The following is a 10,465-nucleotide window of genomic DNA, read 5'->3' as shown; positions in this document are numbered from 1 at the left end:
CTCCTGAACAGGCTGTAATTTTTCATGTCTTTTATGCTTTTGTTAACCACAAGCTGTTATTTCTTTCTATTAAAACATGAAACACCTCATTCGTTGTCTTCGTTATGTGCACAGGGCTTTTTTTGTGGTGATTTATGCGATGAATATGTAAAGCCATGCATTAAAAGAATTCTCTCCTGATTAATCACTGTTATACTGTCATAATTCATTTGCAATAACAACTGCCAGTTTGCTTATGTTGCTGTCTGTGCTGTAATATAGAACGGTCTCATATTGCATGGCAAAGAACAGATGTGTTCCCCTTTGCTGAAAACGTTATACAACAACGTCTTTCAAATTATGTCTGAAAAAGACACTGCAAATGTTGATCTTTTAAGAAAGGATTTGTAAAAAATAAAATAAAAAAATAAGTACCAGATCCCTTTTGTACGCAATTCCTTATGAAACTTGTGTATGGCACTTACTTACATTTTCAAATAATGGTACTTGAATTTTAAAGTTCTGTTATGCTTTTTCGAATTTACCTTTCATGCAGTGTGTAATATATATGTTTGTGAATGTAAAAAGTTTAAAAGATCAAAGTGCACAACAGATCAACAAGTCCAGTCTCCCATCCTGTTACATACTGTACCTACGTAACATTGTAACAAATTTGCATAATGCCAGCCTATAGTCTTCATTGGCTGCCCGCGAATGACATTTACTTTGACCCCCCCTCAAACCCAGACAGCAATATGTGTCGGCCCAGATCCGGCCCACATCTGGTATGTGTGGATTCCACAAGTACCAGATGTGGGCCAGATCTGGGTCGACACTATGTTGCTGTCTGGGAGCACTGTAGTTCTAGCTGAGACTGGAAGTTTGGTTTGTGTTGTCGACATGTCAAGAACACCCTGTTTTAAGACTCTTTGAGACTGTATATTATGAGAAAAAGTGTTTTTTGACCTTGGATGCATGTAAACCTGTTGTAGGAGACCTCCAAAACAAAATTAGGAACTTTAAAATAGCATAATAGGTGCACTTTAATGAACATTTTTAATATTTAAAATAAATGCTGTTCTTTTGAGCTTTCTATTTATCAGAGAATCCTGAAAAATATATCCACAAAAATATTAACTGTTTTCAAAATTGATAATAATAAGAAATGTTTCTTGAGCACCACATCAGCATTTTAGAATGATTTCTGAAGGATCATGTGATACTGAAATAAATTCAGCTTTGCCATCAGACATAAATACATTTTAGTAGTTATTTGAATTATTTTAAATTGTAATAATATTCAACAGTATTAATGTTTTTATTGTCGTTTTGATTGAAATCTAAAATGGTGAGCATTAAAGACTTCAAGAAACATTAAAACCTCTTACTGACCCCAAATGTACTTACTAATAGTTAAAAAATGTATGGATTTTTAAACAATATATTGATTCCAAAACCTGACATTTCAAGTAGGCTAATGTTGCATTTGCAATTTATTGTTTTTCTTAATGGTAACATTGGTGTTTACAGGTTTAAACTGGTAAAATAGGAAAAATATATTTAATCTATAATTTGTTGACAAAGTGTGCCAAAAATCTTCAACTAATTATATATGATGACATGAGGATGCACAAATACACAGTACATGCAAAAAAAAAAAAAACATTTGTATGTACATTCTTTATGTTGGGACCAGCATGACTAACTGACAACAAAACAGAAAAAAAATATATAGTTTTTAACCTTTTCCCAAATAAACAGAAAAAATGTTTTAGTTCTCTTTCAGTAAAGCAACTTTATATTAAACAGTAAGCAATACAAACAATGTGCTCATTGCATGCAAACCCATTAGCCTAAATAATGAAGACAAGGCTTTTCCGATTTAATGTGCACAATTGTCTACATGTTTACACCACATTCGTTTCCCCACCAAAGTTTGTATAATGGTACTAAATCATAAACGTCTGCAATGTCATGGGTATTTGGTGCATATGGCAATCACCTGTTTACAGAGTATTGTTCAAACCCATTAAAGCAGTGTTTTTGTGTTTTTGAGAACTGTACAACACGATGAAAAATCGCTGGTTTCTTCTCACATGAGAACCCTCCAAAGGTTTGGCTCGATGCCGAAGCTTGATTTGTGTACCTTGTTACAGCACAGAGCTAGATTGACAAATTCCCTCTCCCCGTCCTGGCTCTGTATTAAACACAATACATTATGGGGCAGGACTTCCCCTATTGTCTGAGCCCGGGTGTGGACCGGAGTGCTCTGTCGCCACATTGTGCCTCTTTTCCTCTCCTCCCACTCTGCCTTGAGGAGCAGCTGAAGTAAGTGACTGCTCCAGAAAAAGACTTCTGCCTGGTCCCTTCACTTCTTATCTATGGACAATATTTGTTGTTGAGTTAATTACAGAACTCTGAACTGATAAGCAGCTTAAACCAAGATGAAACTGGTGGCTCTATCTGGCCAAGAGATTTGCTTTGCAACAGTCACTTCTGTGGTTATTCTTCAAACAAAGATTGAAAAGTCATTTTAATCTATGTTTTGGAATCTAATGGGAAATATCACAGTTACATTATCACAAACCCTAACCCTATATCCAATATGTGACCCTGGATCACAAAACCAGTCACATGTTGCACGGGTATATTTGTGGCAAAAGCCAACAATACATTGTATGGGTCAAAATTATCGATTTTTCTTTTATGCATGTGAGTGAATGCAGCAATATCGCAAACATAAATGGAGAACTTTAAAGGCGATTTTCTCAATGTTTCGATTTTTTTTTTGCACTCTCAGATTCCAGATTTTCAAATAGTTGTATCTCAGCCAAATATTGTCCTGTCCTAACAAACTAGGGGTGGAACGGTAGGCTACATGTATTCGTATGGACCCGAAACGGTATGGGCGTCACGGTTCGGTGCATAAATTTACACGGAGAATAGGCTACACGGTATAAAAATAAATAACACTTGCGTGCAAATTGCGCGATCGAAAAGTCGCAAAGTGCTTACTTATATTTGTGTGTGTGTGTGTGTGTGTGTGAGGCGCGCGATCGAACAGTGTAAACATAAAAACATACTCTGTCATTTTGTTTATGCAGGACATCATTCAAACTGCAACGTGTTTAAGTTAACGTTTACTGTTAATTAAAATTTTAAGGAAAACAAATATATTAATCTGAAATGTAGCAAATTAATTTTCAATTCATTCAGGTACAATTACCAAACATATCTCAAGGTCTTTTTAGTAATTTAATTAATAAACTAATTATATAAAACTATTGTCAGTGCACTACAAATAAACTGGTTCTATGCCTTTACTTTATTAATAAAACTTATTTAAAAAATACAAGGCTTAAGTAATTTATTTTCCTTTGGTGGTACAGCCTGAGACATGCACAAGCCTTCTGCATTTTTGTTTTGCTTTTCCCTCCATTGTACCGAACTCGTACCGAACCGTGATGTCTGAACCGAGGTATGAACCGAACCGTGACTTCTGTGTACCGTTCCACCCCTATAACAAACCATATATCAATGGAAAGCTTATTTAATCAGTGTTATATGATGTATTCATCTCAATTAAAAAAAAATAACCCTTGTGACTGGCTTTGTGGTCCAGGGTCACATATGTTACAATACATTACACAATAGTTTTTGTGAAACTAGTGTCGGCCCAGATCCGGCCCATATCTGGGCTGTGTGGAATCGAGGTGTACCAGATGTGGGCCGGATCTGGGCCAACACTATGTTGCCGCTTGGGAAGCTACTGTATGATTTCCAAAGAATTTATTGCAAGATTCATATGGACAACTTATAGAATATTTGTTCTTTTTGAAAATCTAGAGATCACAGTCACGTATGAAAAAAAAAATCTCCTTTCATGCTTCATGTATGAGGGTAAAATAATCAGCATTACTGTTTGGAAAGACATGAGTGAGTAAATGACAGAATGTTCTTTTTTGTCTGAAAGCAAACTTATTTTCTCTTCTAATCTGTAATTATTGTGTTCTGTATTACAGTTCAAAAGTAGGGATCAAACGATTTTTTCATGTTTTTGAAACAAGTCTTTCATGCTCACCAGGCTGCATTTATTTGATAAAAAAAAACAAACAAAAAAACTGTAAAAGTAGTAATATTATGAAATATTATTACAATAAAAAAAATCCTGTAATTTTTACCATCATTCCAGTCTTTAGTGTCACATGATCATTCTAAAATAATTCTAATATGCTGATTTGGTGCTCAAAAAACATTTGTTATTTGTGTTTATTATTGCAACAGTTGTGCTGCTTAATATTTTTGAAAATTTGTGTGTTTTTGTGTGTGTCTATATAGCCTAAAGGTCATACAACCAAACATGCAATGCATTACATCATACATTAGTGTGTATAGGCTATACGTTTGTATTCATGACAGAGAGTGCGAATCTGTTTCTGCCCTGCATGTACTCAATATTTGTTTGCATGTGAACACTATTTATGTACAGTCACTGCACATCAACATTGTAATCTGTACTCAAATTTAGGGTCAAAGGGATGCTTGTGCTTCAGGGAAACAGCTCTTTCAAACTGCTGAGTTATAGTCCTGCTCCATTAGCAGTATCTGGCTAATGCAGTCTTGAAATAATACGGCGAGTCTCCTCTGGGGCAAAATCATTTTTCCTGCTCCCTCTTTCGCACACAAGCACACATCAATGCCATACAGACTTTCGGTGGGCAAACGGAAACTAGCGAGTGCAACTGTGCCACATACTCAGTCAGATGCTAAAGTGCTCACCTGACAAAATCTACAGTATTTCCTCCATGGCTTCACATATGTTCTGACACAGAATCACACGCAATCTGACAGAGCTAAAAAGCTGAAACAGAGGGGATCTCACAGCCACATTGTCAAATCTGTCATGAAGGAACAGGGTTGAAATAAACCATCAGGACCTGAGGCAAACACACCGCACTGTAATTTATGGCCGCTGAGGCGAATGCTGACTGCCTAGTCAAAGTATAGCGGGAAGGCAAAACACAAGCTGTGAAAAGCATTTATTAACTTTCACTCCCTAGACGCTTGGAGCCTGCACTTGTGACAGTGAAATGTTTTGTTAACCCCTTTTTGCAAACGAAACAGTCTGAAACGATTTTTGCGACTTATAATTATATATATTTTACAGATATACACCAGCCATTTTTCTCTGACATGTTGAGAATGTCCCCCATACAAAATATACATTCTGTGTGATTAAATTGGAACCTTCTGGACTATGAAACGGTCCCCTCACGGCAGGCCTGGAAATCCATTTACGTGCACAGCTCACTATGTACAATTGCCACACAAGTGGAAAAAAGGTATTTAAGTGCAAGTGCAATGCGCAGGGAGACTTTAGGGAAGTCAAAACTTGAGTCCTGCTCACTGCATACTGCCCTGTGGAGGTACTGTATCCTATACTATTTATTTTTAAACACTATGTGGTATAAATATGTAATTTTAAAGGTTTCAAGCATAAGTAAGCTACATTATTTGCCATATGACCTCATTATTGTTTTATTCAGTGAGTGGCATATAGTGCACTCAAAAACATATTTTGCATTTTTAATCCAGTTTTATCTAATTAAAGTCTTGCCTGATTAAAAATGAATTTAAAAATGTTAATATCACTTCCAGGTCACTCCAAGTCAAGCCCAAAGCATCATTGACAGTGTGCGTTACATACAGTTTTTGCTCCATTTTACATTTACACATTATTTCACAATTTACATATTGCATACTGCAAATAAAGTAGTAAAAAGTGATGTGCTATTTTGTACAAAAGCCTATAAAACCTTAATGAGCCATTGATGGGTATATATTTAGCCAGGTGTCTCAAAAGGAACATTTCATAAATTCAAATTTTGAACAAAATATTTTGCTTTCATTTTAACATCTATATGATTAATAAACTGTCTACATCAGTGTTGGGAAGTAGCTAACTAAGTTGCCCAGCTTCTTTAAAAACAGTGTAGATTTTACAGTAACAAGCTATCTTCAACAATAATGCTGCTTTCCCTGTTTTCAGCTTAGGTGTAAAGATTGGAGTGTTTTGCCACTTTTATTAGTTGTTTAGTGTACATTCAGTGCTAACTCAGCTTACAGGGAACGTTCTCAGGACTTTGGCAAACATTCTGGCAAGGTTCTCTCAAAATTATGTGCAAACATTCTTCCGGTAACAAACAAACAAACGTACGTACATACATACATCTATCTGGTTTGTTTGTTCTCCATTTATCGGTGCTTGCAAAGACGTGCCTCAATACTACTTTTTATTTTCTGCAGAAAACTTGCTGTGTAAACTATGATGCATCATTTGTGCTTCACATGAATATCTCAACTTTTGCACCTTTTTGGAGGATGTGCAATTACTTTTCTTAATTGTTATTTATAGGACTATCTATCTATCTATCTATCTATCTATCTATCTATCTGCAAAGATAATAGTTATATATTAAAAATGAAAATCATAAATTTTACGTTAAAAAGAAAATAATACTCTCTTGAGCTGTATTTATCTGGTACAAAAAATAAGGATCTCCATTAGTGACCCAGCAAAAAAAAAATGTTCTTAGGAAGTTTTACTAACATTCCCATTAAGTTATGAAAAAGTTACGTCCAAAAGGTCCAGTTTTTTAAACATTTTGCAAACAGTACATGGACATTACTTTTTAATGTTTTCTGAACGTTCTCAAACAAGTAGTAACCCAGCAAACACAGAACGTTCCCCTAATATTCCCAAATGGTTCCCATTTGGTTAGTTTTTGGAAACCAAATAAGAACGTTCTCTGTAGGTTCTCTTTTTTTTTAAAAAAACTTAAGAGAACCTTTGAACGTTCCCTGTACAAACGTTCCCCTAACAAACATTACAAATACATGTTTTGGGATCAAAACTAGCGTTCACAGAACGTTCTGGGAACCAACAATCATTTAAAAAAACGTTAGATGAACATCCAACTAAAATGTTTCAAAAAGAAAAACTATTTTGCGAATGATAAATACATTTTAATGATAACATGTTGAGAACATTATTAAAGACCATAACTCTGAACAAACATTCTATTACTCTTTTTCAAAATGTAAAACTTTAATTGTGAGTAGCTTGTAGCTTGATAAGGTACAGTTTAAAAGCAACTCCTCAACGCTGATGTGCATGTATATAAGTCAGTAATATAGTAAGAGAACCACTGCCGTGGCATGATGTCAGCCTTGGTACAACGACTCTTCCCTTCCCCCGCACTGGAAAAGCCAGTCACAGGAAATTATGTTTTTTTTACACAGAATATTTTCCAGGCTCTTTCTCTTTGTTTCTTTTACTCTCTCTGTCTTTTCCCTTTCTCATGTTCTCTTTACTTCTCTAATTTCTCTCTTGCTGTCTCACGTTCATTCACAAATGACTTGCCTTCAGCTGTCACTGTGTTTGCAGGTATTCACAGGGTGCATGTGTCGCACCTTAAAGTTGCCGCTAGCTGTGACTCGTTTAACACATATATTTTAGCTTTCTGCTGCTGGCTAGCTTGGCCAGATCTGTTGATTTAAAGCCTCTCTAGTACCAGAACTATTGCTGAATCTCCACACATCAACTGTGTGTTTTGCAGCCTTCAGGGAAGCCTAACGGGATCTTGAAGCAGCATGGGCTTCAGAAATGCACCCATGCAAGTACACTGTTGCGTGGACACACCCTGCCAGCAATCAACCTTTGGCCCACTGCCTTCTGGGTAAGTCTAGAAAGACAAAGCTTTGTGAGCACACATACATACTGGGAGAAAAAAAACAACAAATTTTGGGTGATCCAGTAGCACATGTGAAGGCCTCAGTTTGGAGAAGCGTAAGATTTGGTGGATCAAGCAAGAAAAAAGCCCAAAAGAAGCATGCAACATTACTGATGTTAGGCAAGTGACAGCTGAAAAAAAAAAGATAGATAGATACAGTGCAATGCATAAGTGAATACACCCATGCTAAAGTTGACTAAAAAGAGGAATAAAAAATCATATTTTGGAAATTGAACTTAATGCCTTAATTTAAAAAATTAGGAAAAATCCAACCTTTAAGGACACCAATTTTCTTTGTGAATGAATAATGTATCGTAAATAAATAAATGTTCTTCCTTAAAATACATGGTGCATAAGTGAGTACACCCCTATGTTAAATTCCCATAGAGGCAGGAAGATTTTTATTTTTAAGTATTTTTTTTATATTTTTTTTTAGGATACTATGCATCCTGATAAAGTTCCCTTGGCCTTTAGAATTAAAATATCCCCACATCATCACATAGCCTTCACCATACCTAGAGATTGGCATGATTTTATTTCAGTTAGCCTAAAAGCTAGTTTGATTTGCATTGAGAGATGATCTTATGGAAAGTACCCCATGCCAATCTCTAGGTATGGTGAAGGCTATGTGATGATGTGGGGCTATTTTAATTCCAAAGGCCAAGGGAACTTTATCAGGATGCATAGTATCCTAAATTTTTTTTTTTTTTAAATACTTAAAAATAAAAATCTGCCTGCCTCTATGGGAATTTAACATAGGGGTGTACTCACTTATGCACCATGTATTTTAAGGAAGAACATTTATTTATTTACGATACATTATTCATTCACAAAGAAAATTGGTGTCCTTAAAGGTTGGATTTTTCCTAATTTTTTAAATTAAGGCATTAAGTTCAATTTCCAAAATATGATTTTTTATTCCTCTTTTTAGTCAACTTTAGCATGGGTGTATTCACTTATGCATTGCACTGTAGATAGATAGATAGATAGATAGATAGATAGATAGATAGATAGATAGAATCGAAGGTGGAAGGAAAAAACATTTCATATTGATTTATGGATTTGTGCCAGTAAACTTTTGTGTAATGAATATAGCCACCATAATAATGAGTAATTAGATACATGAGTATCTGAGCCTGTATCGCAATAACTGGTGCAGGATGTGCATGTAAAGTGTTTTGTATGTGGCATGGCTGTGGTTTTCTGTGATTCACGGGTTCCTTAGACACAACAGTAGTGGTCTCTTTTTCAAAACAAACACAGAAGTTAAACAAAGTAAAGATGGTGGTTGTGGCCAAGTTGGAAATATACTGTGGCTTTAAATGTTTTCCCAAGCTTGGCCAACAAGGTGATGGATTGAAAGAGGAATATTATGGCCAATAACGATGTATTGCTTATTTTAACATTTTTTAATAATGACTTTGATTAATAATGATCATGAGAGACAAAAACTAAAATTTAAAAAGCTTCGGGGAAAAAAAAAAAAGTAAAGCCTTCACAGTCAGTTTGATTTACTGTGGCCAACATATTTGATTTACTTTTTCTACATTAAATCAAATTGACTCTATTTACTTTCTTAGTACACATCACTGGTCTTATTGTGAATGATTAATCAGCACGAGTTATTCCAGAGAAAAAAAAATGTTTGTCTTTGCAATCCTTCATCCTCCAACCACCTGTCATATTGAGTCAACTTTTCACCATTTAATCAATCCCCTGGAAGAAAATATCCAAATCCGGTCCTACTTTTTTTTCTTGTTGAATTTACACTTTCACATAGAAATATGTACCATAAAAATGGTCTGCTAATGCCATTTCATGGTGACTATAATAATTACCTGATGAATATAGTTTACAGCACAATTACTTTACGTTTACATATAACTGACTTTAAAAGCTTGCAGATCTATATTAGTGTATATTGATCTGAACATATTAAATTGTTTTTCATTTCACATTTTTAGCAGGTCTTAAATGTTGCACGTTGTCTGGTTGAAATACATGTAGGTGAATTAAATTGACCAAATGTAAAAAGCCTCACAATTAATTAACATTTCTGTAATCTGTTCATTACATGAGTGATGGACATTTAGGACTAACTGACTTACTAGAATGATTCAGACTTTACAAAGCAACATATGAGATTATAGGATGAACAAATTCACTAAAATGTATCAGACTTGAAAAAATGTCTGAAAAAAATAGCACTGTTTTAAGATGCATGGTAAGAATAGAATGAATCAGACTAAGCAGCGCTACATAAGAGAGAGAGCCAACAGTGTTGTTGTTTACCTCTATTCACAGTAATAAAAATTGAACATTAAAAACTGCTGTTGCTCTAAACCACAAACTAATGAGTTTTTCTCAAAGCTACTTAAGTTATATAGGCTATGTGGTTGGAGTGCCATAGTGCTGAATGTAGGATGGTAAAAAGAACCCCACATGGTGTTTCTTTTACGGCATGAAACAGATGGTGCGATAGTATTTCCTTCCCTATTGTGACGTATATCCAAGTGCAACAGATTCTTGAAGAAAGAAGAAATGTAGGGTGGGACTTGATTTAGTCCATCTGGAATTGATTGAATGGTTGTTGTTTGCTATTGGTCGACCTCATGTGAGTGACAGGTTGCCCCGCCCTTGCGCCAGTAAACACGTCAGAAGAGAAGAGATACGCTACAAGACGGAGGGAAGTT

The sequence above is a fragment of the Abramis brama genome (assembly GCF_963993115.1).
Source record: "Abramis brama genome assembly, chromosome: 2".
In the NCBI taxonomy this organism is placed as follows: domain Eukaryota; kingdom Metazoa; phylum Chordata; class Actinopteri; order Cypriniformes; family Leuciscidae; genus Abramis; species Abramis brama.
Note: the sequence above shows the minus strand (reverse complement) of the source record.